The 22060-nt window shown below is 39.9% G+C and overlaps 1 long non-coding RNA gene across 1 annotated transcript; it reads right to left on the bottom strand.

Moving 5' to 3' along the window:
- Positions 1-263: 263 nt before the first annotated feature.
- LOC121846095 lies at positions 264-21955 on the bottom strand. The gene is made up of 3 exons (XR_006083000.1): positions 21164-21955; positions 1431-1469; positions 264-465 (listed from the first exon to the last, which is right to left on the bottom strand). It is a non-coding gene; the product is annotated as an uncharacterized LOC121846095 (long non-coding RNA).
- Positions 21956-22060: the final 105 nt, after the last annotated feature.

Here is a 22060-nt window from a genome sequence, read left to right as displayed (position 1 = left end):
GCTGCTAGTACACCTTCTGTTACTCCTGCTCCTGTTGCTGCTACTCCTTCTCCTCTTGCTACTCCTCCTCGTACTGCTGCTAGTACACCCTCCTGCTGCTGCACTCCTTCTCCTCTTGCTACTCCTCCTAGCTGCTGCTAGTACACCTCCTCCTCCTCTGTTTCAGTAGTGCTACTTCTCCTCTTCTACTCCTCCTAGTCCTGTTTCACCTTAGTGTTACCTGAAGCTGTCCTCTGCTCCTCCTCCCTGCTGTAGTGTCTGCTGCTGCACCTACTCCTGCTGCTGCTCCTCCTCCTCCTCCTGTTTCAGTAGTGTCTGAAGCTGTCCTCTTCATCCTCTGGATATCTTCACATTGTGTCGTCACAGACTCAGAAGAGAACTCTTCTATAAACACCTGTTTGGTGTTTCCGGTTGCACTCATCCCTGCTCCAGTCTTTCCCAGCTGAATGATCCCCAGACCAGATACTGAAACAGACCGTTAGACAACAAGCTTTAAAAGACATGCATATTCCTTGGTGATCATCCCTGTGTGTAGTGGAGGTGAGTCGGACTCAAGCTCTACTGGTGAGGTACTACCTGAGGCATAAAATACGTGTCACCCTCCGCTTGAGACAGAATGTCCTCTTGGCCTATTGGTTAAAGTGTTGGTTTTATATGCAGGAGACCAGGGTTCAGATCTGACTGGTGACATGGATGTCAAGTGGAGAGGACACCACTGAACATATGTAGAGGGAACCAATCAATACCTACAGTCAGGGGACCGATCAATACTTACTGTCAGGGGACCGATCAATACTTACTGTCAGGGGACCGATCAATACTTACTGTTAGGGGACCGATCAATACTTACTTACTGTTAGGGGACCGATCAATACTTACTGTTAGGGGACCGATCAATACTTACTGTTAGGGGACCGATCAATACTTACTGTTAGGGGACCGATCAATACTTACTGTTAGGGGACCGATCAATACTTACTGTTAGGGGACCGATCAATACTTACTGTTAGGGGACCGATCAATACACTTACTGTTAGTTAGGGACCGATCAATACTTACTGTTAGGGGACCGATCAACACTTACTGTTAGGGGACCGATCACCGATCAATACTTACTTACTGTTAGGGGACGATCAATACTTACTTACTGTCAGGGGACCGATCAATACTTACTGTCAGGGGACCGATCAATACTTACTGTTAGAGGACCGATCAATACTTACTTACTGTTAGGGGACCGATCAATACCTACTGTTAGGGGACCGATCAATACTTACAGCCAGGGACCGATCAATACTTACTTACTGTTAGGGGACCGATCAATACCTACTGTTAGGGGACCGATCAATACTTACTGTTGGTGGATCGATCAATACTTACTGTTAGGGGACCGATCAATACTTACAGTCAGGGGACCGATCAATACTTACAGTCAGGGGAACGGGTCATCGTATCTCTCTTCCCCAGATCTGTTGAGATATAAAAAGAGGACTGTAGGCTCTGCTCAAACATCACAACACTGACACATGCTGACCTCTACAAGAGGCCATATCTTTCTCCTGGTGGGCGACTCTGAAATGACATCACCTTGTCAGTGAACCGACGTACCTGTATCATAATTCTGCTTCATCTAATGCGTTACACCCACTACTCCACTAATAGTTACACCCACTACTCCACTAATACGTTACAACCACTACTCCACTAATACGTTACAACCCCTACTCCACTAATAGTTACAACCACTACTCCACTAATAGTTACAACCACTACTCCACTAATAGTTACAACCACTACTCCACTAATAGTTACAACCACTACTCCACTAATAGTTACAACCACTACTCCACTAATACGTTACAACCACTACTCCACTAATACGTAACAACCACTACTCCACTAATACGTTACAACCACTACTCCACTAATACGTTACAACCACTACTCCACTAATACGTTACAACCACTACTCCACTAATACGTTACAACCACTACTCCACTAATACGTTACAACCACTACTCCACTAATACAACCACTACTACTAATACGTTACAACCACTACTCCACTAATACGTTACAACCACTACTCCACTAATACGTTACAACCACTACTCCACTAATGCGTTACAACCACTACTCCACTAATACAGCCACTTCCACTAATACGTTACAACCACTACTCCACTAATACGTTACAACCACTACTCCACTAATAGTTACAACCACTACTCCACTAACTAATACGTTACAACCACTACTCCACTAATACGTTACAACCACTACTCCACTAATACACAACCACTACTCCACTAATACGTTACAACCACTACTCCACTACTCCACTAATGCACAACCACTACTCCACTACAACCACTACTCCACTAATACATTACAACCACTACTCCACTAATACGTTACACACCACTACTCCACTAATAGTTACAACCACTACTCCACTAATACGTTACAACCACTACTCCACCATCAACCACTAATGCTAATACGTTACAACCACTACTCCACTAATGCATTACAACCACTACTCCACTAATACACAACCACTACTCCACTAATACGTTACAACCACTACTCCACTAATGCATTACAACCACTACTCCACTAATACGTTACAACCACTACTCCACTAATACTTTACAACCACTACTCCACTAATGCATTACAACCACTACTCCACTAATACTTTACAACCACTACTCCACTAATGCATTACAACCACTACTCCGCTAATAGTTACAACCACTACTCCACTAATACAGCTTCATCTAATACGTTACAACCACTACTCCACTAATACGTTACAACCACTACTCCACTAATAGTTACAACCACTACTCCACTAATAGTTACAACCACAACTCCACTAATACAGCTTCATCTAATGCATTACAACCACTACTCCGCTAATGCATTACAACCACTACTCCACTAATACGTTACAACCACTACTCCACTAATAGTTACAACCACAACTCCACTAATACGTTACAACCACTACTCCACTAATACGTTACAACCACTACTCCACTAATACGTTACAACCACTACTCCACTAATACGTTACAACCACTACTCCACTAATACAGCCTCATCTAATACGTTACAACCACTACTCCACTAATACGTTACAACCACTACTCCACTAATACGTTACAACCACTACTCCACTAATGCGTTACAACCACTACTCCACTAATACGTTACAACCACTACTCCACTAATACGTTACAACCACTACTCCACTAATACGTTACAACCACTACTCCACTAATACGTTACAACCACTACTCCACTAATACGTTACAACCACTACTCCACTAATACGTTACAACCACTACTCCACTAATACGTTACAACCACTACTCCACTAATAGTTACAACCACTACTCCACTAATACGTTACAACCACTACTCCACTAATACGTTACAACCACTACCACTACCACTAATACGTTACAACCACTACTCCACTAATAGTTACAACCACTACTCCACTAATAGTTACAACCACTACTCCACTAATACAACCACTTCACTAATGCATTACAACCACTACTCCGCTAATACACAACCACTACTCCACTAATACCACTTACAACCACTACTCCACTAATACATTACAACCACTACTCCACTAATAGTTACAACCACTACTCCACTAATACGTTACAACCACTACTCCACTAATACGTTACAACCACTACTCCACTAATAACACAGCCACTACTCCACTAATACATTACAACCACTACTCCACTAACTTTACAACCACTACTCCTCTAATATGTTATAACCACTACTCCACTAATACTTTACAACCACTACTCCACTAATATGTTATAACCACTACTCCACTAATACTTTACAACCACTACTCCACTAATGCATTACAACCACTACTCCGCTAATAGTTTCAACCACTACTCCACTAATACGTTACAACCACTACTCCACTAATACGTTACAACCACTACTCCACTTATACGTTATAACCACTACTCCGCTAATGCATTACAACCACTACTCCACTAATGCAGCTTCATCTAATGCATTACAACCACTACTCCGCTAATGCATTTCAACCACTACTCCGCTAATAGTTACAACCACTACTCCGCTAATGCATTACAACCACTACTCCACTAATACGTTACAACCACTACTCCACTAATACGTTACAACCACTACTCCACTAATGCGTTACAACCACTACTCCACTAATACGTTACAACCACTACTCCACTAATGCATTACAACCACTACTCCACTAATACATTACAACCACTACTCCACTAATAGTTACAACCACAACTCCACTAATACAGCTTCATCTAATACGTTACAACCACTACTCCACTAATGCGTTACAACCACTACTCCACTAATACGTTACAACCACTACTCCACTAATACGCAACCACTACTCCACTAATACGTTACAACCACTACTCCACTAATACAACCACAACCACTACTCCACTAATGCATTACAACCACTACTCCACTAATAGTTACAACCACTACTCCACTAATACAGCTTCATCTAATACGTTACAACCACTACTCCACTAATGCATTACAACCACTACTCCACTAATACACAACCACTCTCACTAATAGTTACAACCACTACTCCACTAATACAGCTTCATCTAATAGTTACAACCACTACTCCACTAATACAGCTTCATCTAACCAACCACTACCCACTAATACGTTACAACCACTACTCCACTAATACGTTACAACCACTACTCCACTAATAGTTACAACCACAACTCCACTAATACAGCTTCATCTAATACGTTACAACCACTACTCCACTAATACGTTACAACCACTACTCCACTAATACGTTACAACCACTACTCCACTAATACGTTACAACCACTACTCCACTAATACGTTACAACCACTACTCCACTAATACGTTACAACCACTACTCCACTAATGCATTACAACCACTACTCCACTAATACGTTACAACCACTACTCCACTAATACAGCTTCATCTAATACGTTACAACCACTACTCCTTCACTAATACATTACAACCACTACTCCACTAATACATTACAACCACTACTCCACTAATACACAACCACTACTCCACTAATACAGCTTCATCTAATAGTTACAACCACTACTCCACTAATACATCTTCATCTAATGCATTACAACCACTACTCCACTAATACATTACAACCACTACTCCACTAATGCATTACAACCACTACTCCACTAATACAGCTTCATCTAATACGTTACAACCACTACTCCACTAATACGTTACAACCACTACTCCACTAATAGTTACAACCACAACTCCACGAATACAGCTTCATCTAATATGTTACAACCACTACTCCACTAATACGTGACAACCACTACTCCACTAATACGTTACAACCACTACTCCACTAATACGTTACAAACACTACTCCACTAATACGTTACAACCACTACTCCACTAATACGTTACAACCACTACTCCACTAATACGTTACAACCACTACTCCACTAATACGTTACAACCACTACTCCACTAATACGTTACAACCACTACTCCACTAATACGTTACAACCACTACTCCACTAATACGTTACAACCACTACTCCACTAATACGTTACAACCACTACTCCACTAATACGTTACAACCACTACTCCGCTAATAGTTACAACCACTACTCCGCTAATGCATTACAACCACTACTCCGCTAATAGTTACAACCACTACTCCGCTAATAGTTACAACCACTACTCCACTAATACAGCTTCATCTAATGCATTACAACCACTACTCCAGCTTCAATGCATTACAACCACTACTCCGCTAATGCATTACAACCACTACTCCGCTAATGCATTACAACCACTACTTCACTAATACAGCTTCATCTAATGCATTACAACTACTACTCCGCTAATGCATTACAACCACTACTCCACTAATACAGCTTCATCTAATGCATTACAACCACTACTCCACTAATACGTTACAACCACTACTCCACTAATACGTTACAACCACTACTCCACTAATACGTTACAACCACTATTCCACTAATACGTTACAACCACTATTCCACTAATGCGTTACAACCACTACTCCACTAATAAAGCTTCATCTAATACGTTACAACCACTACTCCACTCATACTTTACAACCACTACTCCACGAATGCATTACAACCACTACTCCGCTAATAGTTTCAACCACTACTCCACTAATACAGCTTCATCTAATACGTTACAACCACTACTCCACTAATACGTTACAACCACTACTCCACTAATACGTTACAACCACTACTCCACTAATACGTTATAACCACTACTCCACCAATACTTTACAACCACTACTCCACTAATGCATTACAACCACTACTCCGCTAATAGTTACAACCACTACTCCACTAATACAGCTTCATCTAATGCATTACAACCACTACTCCGCTAATACAGCTTCATCTAATGCATTACAACTACTACTCCGCTAATGCATTACAACCACTACTCCACTAATACAGCTTCATCTAATACGTTACAACCACTACTCCACTAATACGTTACAACCACTACTCCACTAATAGTTACAACCACAACTCCACTAATACAGCTTCATCTAATACGTTACAACCACTACTCCACTAATACGTTACAACCACTACTCCACTAATACGTTACAACCACTACTCCACTAATAGTTACAACCACAACTCCACTAATACAGCTTCATCTAATACGTTACAACCACTACTCCACTAATACGTTACAACCACTACTCCACTAATACTTTACAACCACTACTCCACTAATGCATTACAACCACTACTCCGCTAATAGTTACAACCACTACTCCACTAATACAGCTTCATCTAATACGTTACAACCACTACTCCACTAATACGTTACAACCACTACTCCACTAATACGTTACAACCCATACTCCTGTAATACGTTACAACCACTACTCCACAAATACAGCTTCATCTAATGCATTACAACCACTACTCCACTAATACATTACAACCACTACTCCACTAATACGTTACAACCACTACTCCACTAATACGTTACAACCACTACTCCACTAATACGTTACAACCCATACTCCTGTAATACGTTACAACCACTACTCCACAAATACAGCTTCATCTAATGCATTACAACCACTACTCCACTAATACATTACAACCACTACTCCACTAATACGTTACAACCACTACTCCACTAATACGTTACAACCACTACTCCACTAATACAGCTTCATCTAATAGTTACAACCACTACTCCACTAATACAGCTTCATCTAATGCATTACAACCACTACTCCACTAATACATTACAACCACTACTCCGCTAATGCATTACAACCACTACTCCACTAATACAGCCTCATCTAATACGTTACAACCACCACTCCTCTAATACGTTACAACCACTACTCCTCTAATACGTTACAACCACTACTCCACTAATACGTTACAACCACTACTCCTCTAATACGTTACAACCACTACTCCACTAATACGTTACAACCACTACTCCACTAATACGTTACAACCACTACTCCACTAATACGTTACAACCACTACTCCACTAATACGTTACAACCACTACTCCACTAATACGTTACAACCACTACTCCACTAATACGTTACAACCACTACTCCACTAATACGTTACAACCACTACTCCACTAATAGTTACAACCACTACTCCACTAATACATTACAACCACTACTCCACTAATACGTTACAACCACTACTCCACTAATAGTTACAACCACAACTCCACTAATACAGCTTCATCTAATACGTTACAACCACTACTCCACTAATACGTTACAACCACTACTCCACTAATACAGCTTCATCTAATACGTTACAACCACTACTCCACTAACGTTACAACCACTACTCCACTAATAGTTACAACCACTACTCCACTAATAGTTACAACCACAACTCCACTAATACAGCTTCATCTAATGCATTACAACCACTACTCCGCAAATGCATTACAACCACTACTCCACTAATACAGCTTCATCTAATGCATTACAACCACTACTCCGCTAATGCATTACAACCACTACTCCACTAATACAGCTTCATCTAATACGTCACAACCACTACTCCACTAATACGTTACAACCACTACTCCACTAATAGTTACAACCACAACTCCACGAATACAGCTTCATCTAATATGTTACAACCACTACTCCACTAATACGTGACAACCACTACTCCACTAATACGTTACAACCACTACTCCACTAATACGTTACAAACACTACTCCACTAATACGTTACAACCACTACTCCACTAATACGTTACAACCACTACTCCACTAATACGTTACAACCACTACTCCACTAATACGTTACAACCACTACTCCACTAATACGTTACAACCACTACTCCACTAATACGTTACAACCACTACTCCACTAATAATTACAACCACTACTCCACTAATACGTTACAACCACTACTCCGCTAATAGTTACAACCACTACTCCGCTAATGCATTACAACCACTACTCCGCTAATGCATTACAACCACTACTCCGCTAATAGTTACAACCACTACTCCACGAATACGTTACAACCACTATTCCACTAATGCGTTACAACCACTACTCCACTAATAAAGCTTCATCTAATACGTTACAACCACTACTCCACTCATACTTTACAACCACTACTCCACGAATGCATTACAACCACTACTCCGCTAATAGTTTCAACCACTACTCCACTAATACAGCTTCATCTAATACGTTACAACCACTACTCCACTAATACGTTACAACCACTACTCCACTAATACGTTACAACCACTACTCCACTAATACGTTATAACCACTACTCCACCAATACTTTACAACCACTACTCCACTAATGCATTACAACCACTACTCCGCTAATAGTTACAACCACTACTCCACTAATACAGCTTCATCTAATGCATTACAACCACTACTCCGCTAATACAGCTTCATCTAATGCATTACAACTACTACTCCGCTAATGCATTACAACCACTACTCCACTAATACAGCTTCATCTAATACGTTACAACCACTACTCCACTAATACGTTACAACCACTACTCCACTAATAGTTACAACCACAACTCCACTAATACAGCTTCATCTAATACGTTACAACCACTACTCCACTAATACGTTACAACCACTACTCCACTAATACGTTACAACCACTACTCCACTAATGATTACAACCACTACTCCACTAATACGGCTTCATCTAATACGTTACAACCACTACTCCACTAATACGTTACAACCACTACTCCACTAATACTTTACAACCACTACTCCACTAATGCATTACAACCACTACTCCGCTAATAGTTACAACCACTACTCCACTAATACAGCCTCATCTAATACGTTACAACCACTACTCCTCTAATACGTTACAACCACTACTCCACTAATACGTTACAACCACTACTCCACTAATACGTTACAACCACTACTCCACTAATACAGCCTCATCTAATACGTTACAACCACCACTCCTCTAATACGTTACAACCACTACTCCACTAATACGTTACAACCACTACTCCACTAATACGTTACAACCACTACTCCACTAATACAGCTTCATCTAATAGTTACAACCACTACTCCACTAATACAGCTTCATCTAATGCATTACAACCACTACTCCACTAATACATTACAACCACTACTCCGCTAATACGTTACAACCACTACTCCACTAATACAGCCTCATCTAATACGTTACAACCACCACTCCTCTAATACGTTACAACCACTACTCCACTAATACGTTACAACCACTACTCATCTAATACGTTACAACCACTACTCCTCTAATACGTTACAACCACTACTCCACTAATACGTTACAACCACTACTCCACTAATACGTTACAACCACTACTCCACTAATACGTTACAACCACTACTCCACTAATACGTTACAACCACTACTCCACTAATACGTTACAACCACTACTCCACTAATACGTTACAACCACTACTCCACTAATACGTTACAACCACTACTCCACTAATAGTTACAACCACTACTCCACTAATGCATTACAACCACTACTCCACTAATACGTTACAACCACTACTCCACTAATAGTTACAACCACAACTCCACTAATACAGCTTCATCTAATACGTTACAACCACTACTCCACTAATACGTTACAACCACTACTCCACTAATACAGCTTCATCTAATACGTTACAACCACTACTCCACTAACTTTACAACCACTACTCCTCTAATATGTTATAACCACTACTCCACTAATACTTTACAACCACTACTCCACTAATACAGCTTCATCTAATGCATTACAACCACTACTCCATAAATGCATTACAACCACTACTCCACTAATACAGCTTCATCTAATGCATTACAACCACTACTCCGCTAATGCATTACAACCACTACTCCACTAATACAGCTTCATCTAATACGTCACAACCACTACTCCACTAATACGTTACAACCACTACTCCACTAATAGTTACAACCACAACTCCACGAATACAGCTTCATCTAATATGTTACAACCACTACTCCACTAATACGTGACAACCACTACTCCACTAATACGTTACAACCACTACTCCACTAATACGTTACAAACACTACTCCACTAATACGTTACAACCACTACTCCACTAATACGTTACAACCACTACTCCACTAATACGTTACAACCACTACTCCACTAATACGTTACAACCACTACTCCACTAATACGTTACAACCACTACTCCACTAATACGTTACAACCACTACTCCACTAATACGTTACAACCACTACTCCACTAATACGTTACAACCACTACTCCACTAATAGTTACAACCACTACTCCGCTAATAGTTACAACCACTACTCCGCTAATGCATTACAACCACTACTCCGCTAATGCATTACAACCACTACTCCGCTAATAGTTACAACCACTACTCCACGAATACGTTACAACCACTACTCCACTAATACAGCTTCATCTAATGCATTACAACCACTACTCCGCCAATGCATTACAACCACTACTCCGCTAATAGTTACAACCACTACTCCGCAAATGCATTACAACCACTACTTCACTAATACAGCTTCATCTAATGCATTACAACTACTACTCCGCTAATGCATTACAACCACTACTCCACTAATACAGCTTCATCTAATGCATTACAACCACTACTCCACTAATACGTTACAACCACTACTCCACTAATACGTTACAACCACTACTCCACTAATACGTTACAACCACTATTCCACTAATACGTTACAACCACTATTCCACTAATGCGTTACAACCACTACTCCACTAATAAAGCTTCATCTAATACGTTACAACCACTACTCCACTCATACTTTACAACCACTACTCCACGAATGCATTACAACCACTACTCCGCTAATAGTTTCAACCACTACTCCACTAATACAGCTTCATCTAATACGTTACAACCACTACTCCACTAATACGTTACAACCACTACTCCACTAATACGTTACAACCACTACTCCACTAATACGTTATAACCACTACTCCACCAATACTTTACAACCACTACTCCACTAATGCATTACAACCACTACTCCGCTAATAGTTACAACCACTACTCCACTAATACAGCTTCATCTAATGCATTACAACCACTACTCCGCTAATACAGCTTCATCTAATGCATTACAACTACTACTCCGCTAATGCATTACAACCACTACTCCACTAATACAGCTTCATCTAATACGTTACAACCACTACTCCACTAATACGTTACAACCACTACTCCACTAATAGTTACAACCACAACTCCACTAATACAGCTTCATCTAATACGTTACAACCACTACTCCACTAATACGTTACAACCACTACTCCACTAATACGTTACAACCACTACTCCACTAATGATTACAACCACTACTCCACTAATACGGCTTCATCTAATACGTTACAACCACTACTCCACTAATACGTTACAACCACTACTCCACTAATACTTTACAACCACTACTCCACTAATGCATTACAACCACTACTCCGCTAATAGTTACAACCACTACTCCACTAATACAGCTTCATCTAATACGTTACAACCACTACTCCACTAATACGTTACAACCACTACTCCACTAATACGTTACAACCCATACTCCTGTAATACGTTACAACCACTACTCCACAAATACAGCTTCATCTAATGCATTACAACCACTACTCCACTAATACATTACAACCACTACTCCACTAATACGTTACAACCACTACTCCACTAATACGTTACAACCACTACTCCACTAATACAGCTTCATCTAATAGTTACAACCACTACTCCACTAATACAGCTTCATCTAATGCATTACAACCACTACTCCACTAATACATTACAACCACTACTCCACTAATGCATTACAACCACTACTCCGCTAATAGTTTCAACCACTACTCCACTAATACAGCTTCATCTTATACGTTACAACCACTACTCCACTAATACTTTACAACCACTACTCCACTAATATGTTATAACCACTACTCCACTAATACTTTACAACCACTACTCCACTAATGCATTACAACCACTACTCCGCTAATAGTTTCAACCACTACTCCACTAATACGTTACAACCACTACTCCACTAATACGTTACAACCACTACTCCACTAATACGTTACAACCACTACTCCACTAATACGTTACAACCACTACTCCACTAATACGTTACAACCACTACTCCACTAATGCATTACAACCACTACTCCGCTAATAGTTACAACCACTACTCCGCCAATACAGCTTCATCTAATGCATTACAACCACTACTCCACTAATACATTACAACCACTACTCCACTAATGCGTTACAACCACTACTCCACTAATGCGTTACAACCACTACTCCGCTAATAGTTACAACCACTACTCCACTAATAGTTACAACCACTACTCCGCCAATACAGCTTCATCTAATGCATTACAACCACTACTCCACTAATACGTTACAACCACTACTCCACTTATGCGTTACAACCACTACTCCGCTAATAGTTACAACCACTACTCCACTAATAGTTACAACCACTACTCCGCCAATACAGCTTCATCTAATACGTTACAACCACTACTCCACTAATACAGCTTCATCTAATACGTTACAACCACTACTCCACTAATACGTTACAACCACTACTCCACTAATACGTTACAACCACTACTCCACTAATAGTTACAACCACTACTCCACTAATACGTTACAACCACTACTCCACTAATACGTTACAACCACTACTCCACTAATACGTTACAACCACTGCTCCACTAATAGTTACAACCACGACTCCACTAATAGTTACAACCACTACTCCGCTAATGCATTACAACCACTACTCCGCTAATAGTTACAACCACTACTCCACGAATACGTTACAACCACTACTCCACTAATACAGCTTCATATAATGCATTACAACCACTACTCCGCTAATACAGCTTCATCTAATGCATTACAACCACTACTCCGCTAATACAGCTTCATCTAATGCATTACAACCACTACTCCGCCAATGCATTACAACCACTACTCCGCTAATAGTTACAACCACTACTCCGCAAATGCATTACAACCACTACTTCACTAATACAGCTTCATCTAATGCATTACAACTACTACTCCGCTAATGCATTACAACCACTACTCCGCTAATACAGCTTCATATAATGCATTACAACCACTACTCCGCTAATACAGCTTCATCTAATGCATTACAACCACTACTCCGCTAATACAGCTTCATCTAATGCATTACAACCACTACTCCGCCAATGCATTACAACCACTACTCCGCTAATAGTTACAACCACTACTCCACAATGCATTACAACCACTACTTCACTAATACAGCTTCATCTAATGCATTACAACTACTACTCCGCTAATACGTTACAACCACTACTCCGCTAATACGTTACAACCACTACTCCACTAATACGTTACAACCACTACTCCACTAATACGTTACAACCACTACTCCACTAATACGTTACAACCACTACTCCACTAATACGTTACAACCACTATTCCACTAATGCGTTACAACCACTACTCCGCTAATGATTACAACCACTACTCCACTAATAAAGCTTCATCTAATACGTTACAACCACTACTCCACTCATACTTTACAACCACTACTCCACGAATGCATTACAACCACTACTCCGCTAATAGTTTCAACCACTACTCCACTAATACAGCTTCATCTAATACGTTACAACCACTACTCCACTAATACGTTACAACCACTACTCCACTAATACGTTACAACCACTACTCCACTAATACGTTATAACCACTACTCCACTAATACTTTACAACCACTACTCCACTAATGCATTACAACCACTACTCCGCTAATAGTTAAACACTACTCCACTAATACAGCTTCATCTAATGCATTACAACCACTACTCCACTAATACAGCTTCATCTAATGCATTACAACCACTACTCCGCAAATGCATTACAACCACAACTCCACTAATACAGCTTCATCTAATGCATTACAACCACTACTCCGCTAATGCATTACAACCACTACTCCACTAATACGTTACAACCACTACTCCACTAATAGTTACAACCACAACTCCACTAATACAGCTTCATCTAATACGTTACAACCACTACTCCACTAATACGTTACAACCACTACTCCACTAATACAGCTTCATCTAATACGTTACAACCACTACTCCACTAATACGTTACAACCACTACTCCACTAATACGTTACAACCACTACTCCACTAATGCATTACAACCACTACTCCGCTAATGCATTACAACCACTACTCCACTAATACGGCTTCATCTAATACGTTACAACCACTACTCCACTAATACGTTACAACCACTACTCCACTAATACTTTACAACCACTACTCCACTAATGCATTACAACCACTACTCCGCTAATAGTTACAACCACTACTCCACTAATACAGCTTCATCTAATACGTTTCAACCACTACTCCACTAATACGTTACAACCACTACTCCACTAATACGTTACAACCCATACTCCTGTAATACGTTACAACCACTACTCCACAAATACAGCTTCATCTAATGCATTACAACCACTACTCCACTAATACATTACAACCACTACTCCACTAATACGTTACAACCACTACTCCACTAATACAGCTTCATCTAATAGTTACAACCACTACTCCACTAATACAGCTTCATCTAATGCATTACAACCACTACTCCACTAATACAGCTTCATCTAATACGTTACAACCACTACTCCACTAATACGTTACAACCACTACTCCACTAATACAGCTTCATCTAATACGTTACAACCACTACTCCACTAACTTTACAACCACTACTCCTCTAATATGTTATAACCACTACTCCACTAATACTTTACAACCACTACTCCACTAATATGTTATAACCACTACTCCACTAATACTTTACAACCACTACTCCACTAATGCATTACAACCACTACTCCACTAATACGTTACAACCACTACTCCACTAATACGTTACAACCACTACTCCACTAATACGTTACAACCACTACTCCACTAATACGTTACAACCACTACTCCACTAATACGTTACAACCACTACTCCACTAATACGTTACAACCACTACTCCACTAATAGTTACAACCACAACTCCACTAATACAGCTTCATCTAATACGTTACAACCACTACTCCACTAATACGTTACAACCACTACTCCACTAATAGTTACAACCACTACTCCACTAATAGTTACAACCACAACTCCACTAATACAGCTTCATCTAATGCATTACAACCACTACTCCGCTAATGCATTACAACCACTACTCCACTAATACAGCTTCATCTAATGCATTACAACTACTACTCCGCTAATGCATTACAACCACTACTCCACTAATACAGCTTCATCTAATGCATTACAACTACTACTCCACTAATACAGCTTCATCTAATGCATTACAACTACTACTCCACTAATAAAGCTTCATCTAATACGTTACAACCACTACTCCACTAATACGTCACAACCACTACTCCACTAATACGTTACAACCACTACTCCACTAATACGTTACAACCACTACTCCACTAATACGTTACAACCACTACTCCACTAATACGTTACAACCACTACTCCACTAATAGTTACAACCACTACTCCACTAATACGTTACAACCACTACTCCACTAATAGTTACAACCATTACTCCACTAATGCATTACAACCACTACTCCACTAATACATTACAACCACTACTCCACTAATAGTTACAACCACTACTCCACTAATACGTTACAACCACTACTCCACTAATAGTTACAACCACTACTCCACTAATACGTTACAACCACTACTCCACTAATACGTTACAACCACTACTCCACTAATACGTTACAACCACTACTCCACTAATACGTTACAACCACTACTCCACTAATACGTTACAACCACTACTCCAGTAATACATTACAACCACTACTCCACTAATACAGCTTCATCTAATGCGTTACAACCACTACTCCACTAATACATTACAACCACTACTCCACTAATACGTTACAACCACTACTCCACTAATACGTTACAACCACTACTCCACTAATACGTTACAACCACTACTCCGCTAATACATTACAACCACTACTCCGCTAATACATTACAACCACTACTCCGCTAATACATTACAACCACTACTCCGCTAATACATTACAACCACTACTCCGCTAATACGTTACAACCACTACTCCACTAATAGTTACAACCACTACTCCACTAATAGTTACAACCACTACTCCACTAATAGTTACAACCACTACTCCACTAATACGTTACAACCACTACTCCACTAATAGTTACAACCACTACTCCACTAATGCATTACAACCACTACTCCACTAATACGTTACAACCACTACTCCACTAGTAGTTACAACCACTACTCCACTAATAGTTACAACCACTACTCCACTAATACATTACAACCACTACTCCACTAATAGTTACAACCACTACTCCACTAATACGTTACAACCACTACTCCACTAATAGTTACAACCACTACTCCATTAATACAGCTTCATCTAATATGTTACAACCACTACTCCACTAATACGTTACAACCACTACTCTACTAATAGTTACAACCACTACTCTACTAATAGTTACAACCACTACTCCACTAATACAGCTTCATCTAATATGTTACAACCACTACTCCACTAATACGTTACAACCACTACTCCACTAATACGTTACAACCACTACTCCACCAATAGTTACAACCACAACTCCACTAATACAGCTTCATCTAATGCATTACAACTACTACTCCGCTAATGCATTACAACCACTACTCCACTAATACAGCTTCATCTAATACGTTACAACCACTACTCCACTAATACGTTACAACCACTACTCCACTAATGCATAACAACCACTACTCCACTAATGCATTACAACCACTACTCCACTAATGCATTACAACCACTACTCCACTAATACAGCTTCATCTAATACGTTACAACCACTACTCTACTAATACGTTACAACCACTACTCTACTAATACGTTACAACCACTACTCCAATAATGCATTACAACCACTACTCCGCTAATAGTTTCAACCACTACTCCACTAATACACCTTCATCTTATACGTTACAACCACTACTCCACTAATACGTTACAACCACTACTCCACCAATAGTTACAACCACAACTCCACTAATACAGCTTCATCTAATGCATTACAACCACTACTCCGCTAATAGTTTCAACCACTACTCCACTAATACAGCTTCATCTTATACGTTACAACCACTACTCCACTAATACGTTACAACCACTACTCCACTAATACGTTACAACCACTACTCCACTAATACGTTACAACCACTACTCCACTAATACGTTACAACCACTACTCCACTAATACGTTACAACCACTACTCCACTAATACGTTACAACCACTACTCCACTAATACGTTACAACCACTACTCCACTAATACGTTACAACCACTACTCCACTAATACGTTACAACCACAACTCCACTAATACAGCTTCATCTAATATGTTACAACCACTACTCCACTAATACGTTACAACCACTACTCCACCAATAGTTACAACCACAACTCCACTAATACAGCTTCATCTAATGCATTACAACCACTACTCCGCAAATGCATTACAACCACTACTCCACTAATACAGCTTCATCTAATGCATTACAACTACTACTCCGCTATTGCATTACAACCACTACTCCACTAATACAGCTTCATCTAATGCATTACAACTACTACTCCACTAATACGTTACAACCACTACTCCACTAATACGTTACAACCACTACTCCACTAATACGTTACAACCACTACTCCACTAATACGTTACAACCACTACTCCACTAATACGATACAACCACTACTCCACTAATACGTTACAACCACTATTCCACTAATGCGTTACAACCACTACTCCGCTAATGATTACAACCACTACTCCACTAATAAAGCTTCATCTAATACGTTACAACCACTACTCCACTAATACTTTACAACCACTACTCCACTAATACGTTACAACCACTACTCCACTAATACGTTACAACCACTACTCCACTAATACGTTACAACCACTACTCCACTAATACATTACAACCACTACTCCACTAATACGTTACAACCACTACTCCACTAATACGTTACAACCACTACTCCACTAATACGTTACAACCACTACTCCACTAATACGTTACAACCACTACTCCACTAATAGTTACAACCACTACTCCACTAATACGTTACAACCACTACTCCACTAATACGTTACAACCACTACTCCACTAATACGTTACCACTACTCCACTAATAGTTACAACCACTACTCCACTAATACGTTACAACCACTACTCCACCAATACGTTACAACCACTACTCCACTAATACATTACAACCACTACTCCACTAATACAGCTTCATCTAATGCGTTACAACCACTACTCCACTAATACATTACAACCACTACTCCACTAATACGTTACAACCACTACTCCACTAATACGTTACAACCACTACTCCACTAATACGTTACAACCACTACTCCGCTAATACATTACAACCACTACTCCGCTAATACATTACAACCACTACTCCGCTAATACATTACAACCACTACTCCGCTAATACATTACAACCACTACTCCGCTAATACGTTACAACCACTACTCCACTAATAGTTACAACCACTACTCCACTAATAGTTACAACCACTACTCCACCACTAATACTAATAGTTACAACCACTACTCCACTAATACGTTACAACCACTACTCCACTAATAGTTACAACCACTACTCCACTAATGCATTACAACCACTACTCCACTAATACGTTACAACCACTACTCCACTAGTAGTTACAACCACTACTCCACTAATAGTTACAACCACTACTCCACTAATAGTTACAACCACTACTCCACTAATACGTTACAACCACTACTCCACTAATATGTTACAACCACTACTCCACTAATACTTTACAACCACTACTCCACTAATGCATTACAACCACAACTCCACTAATACAGCTTCATCTAATACGTTACAACCACTACTCCACTAATACGTTACAACCACTACTCCACTAATACGTTACAACCACTACTCCAATTAATACGTTACAACCACTACTCCACTAATGCGTTACAACCACTACTCCACTAATACGTTACAACCACTACTCCACTAATGCATTACAACCACTACTCCACTAATACATTACAACCACTACTCCACTAATAGTTACAACCACAACTCCACTAATACAGCTTCATCTAATACGTTACAACCACTACTCCACTAATACATTACAACCACTACTCCACTAATACGTTACAACCACTACTCCACTAATACGTTACAACCACTACTCCACTAATACGTTACAACCACTACTCCACTAATACAGCTTCATCTAATGCGTTACAACCACTACTCCACTAATACGTTACAACCACTACTCCACTAATACGTTACAACCACTACTCCACTAATACGTTACAACCACTACTCCCGCTAATACGTTACAACCACTACTCCGCTAATACGTTACAACCACTACTCCGCTAATACGTTACAACCACTACTCCGCTAATACGTTACAACCACTACTCCGCTAATACGTTACAACCACTACTCCGCTAATAGTTACAACCACTACTCCGCTAATAGTTACAACCACTACTCCGCTAATAGTTACAACCACTACTCCGCTAATAGTTACAACCACTACTCCGCTAATAGTTACAACCACTACTCCGCTAATAGTTACAACCACTACTCCACTAATACGTTACAACCACTACTCCACTAATACGTTACAACCACTACTCCACTAATACGTTACAACCACTACTCCACTAATACGTTACAACCACTACTCCACTAATACGTTACAACCACTAATACTACAACCACTACTCCACTAATACACAACCACTACTCCACTAATACGTTACAACCACTACTCCACTAATACGTTACAACCACTACTCCACTAATACGTTACAACCACTACTCCACTAATACGTTACAACCACTACTCCACTAATACGTTACAACCACTACTCCACTAATACACTCCACTAATACGTTACAACCACTACTCCACTAATACGTTACAACCACTACTCCACTAATACGTTACAACCACTACTCCACTAATACGTTACAACCACTACTCCACTAATACGTTACAACCACTACTCCACTAATAGTTACAACCACTACTCCACTAATACGTTACAACCACTACTCCGCCAATACAGCTTCATCTAATGCGTTACAACCACTACACACAATATAAGAAACTGTCCAAATTGAATGATTCTGGATTGCAAAATATTAAAGTATTGTTAGAAGTTAACATCTGCACATTATTTCATATTTTTATGGAACGCTGGAGTAGCCTTGGATCGCCGCGGAAGCAGATAACAAATGTAAACGTCACCTCTGTTTTGCATTTAAATTGACAAAGTGGTTGCAGGATCTTCTATCCACCTGACTCCGGATCGAGTTGAATCCCCAAAACCTGACTTTTCTGTCGACTGGTGCACCTAGTGTGGATACAGCTGAAAGCTGCAGACTGGGAGGTTCACATGGTCTTATGGGTTACACACGGAAACAAATCTCCAATCACCTGTTTGAACATGCAGAAAAGTGGGCGTGTCTATCAGTCCGAGCAGAAGTGTCAGCAGTTGCTGTGTTAACATGTTTTACCTCCCTGTGACAGATATTAAACTCTCCTTATAAGAACGGTACACGTCAAACTATTTGGTATTTTATTTGTTTATACTTGCATGCAAAGCACAATATACAGATATAACCAGTGACCGGTAACCATACTTCCTTATTATATATTTTTTAACCATGAAATGACCCATGTTTCACCACAGAGACATAATAGTAACATTATTTACATTGAAAGTGTAACAACATTTAGTTTGGTCCCTAAACATCCCAATAAAGATGAAGATCAATAGCCTGACGTTAACAGGTACACCACAACAGGTTCCTTCCATTATTCTAACGAGAGAAACAAGCATGACCTGCCATACAACATTCTCTTCCCCGTCAGAGTCATCTCTCACATATATAACTGGCCCCATATACGGGGGAAGAGTCATCCCTAACATATATAACTGGCCCCATATACGGGGGAAGAGTCATCCCTAACATATATAACTGGCCCTAACATATATATCTGGCCCCATATACGGGGGAAGAGTCATCCCTAACATATATAACTGGCCCCATATACGGGGAAGAGTCATCCCTAACATATATAACTGGCCCCATATACGGGGAAGAGTCATCCCTCACATATATAACTGGCCCCATATACAGG

This window comes from Oncorhynchus tshawytscha, unplaced genomic scaffold, assembly GCF_018296145.1.
Source record: "Oncorhynchus tshawytscha isolate Ot180627B unplaced genomic scaffold, Otsh_v2.0 Un_contig_447_pilon_pilon, whole genome shotgun sequence".
NCBI lineage: Eukaryota > Metazoa > Chordata > Actinopteri > Salmoniformes > Salmonidae > Oncorhynchus > Oncorhynchus tshawytscha.
This window is presented reverse-complemented; position numbering and strand designations above follow the sequence as displayed.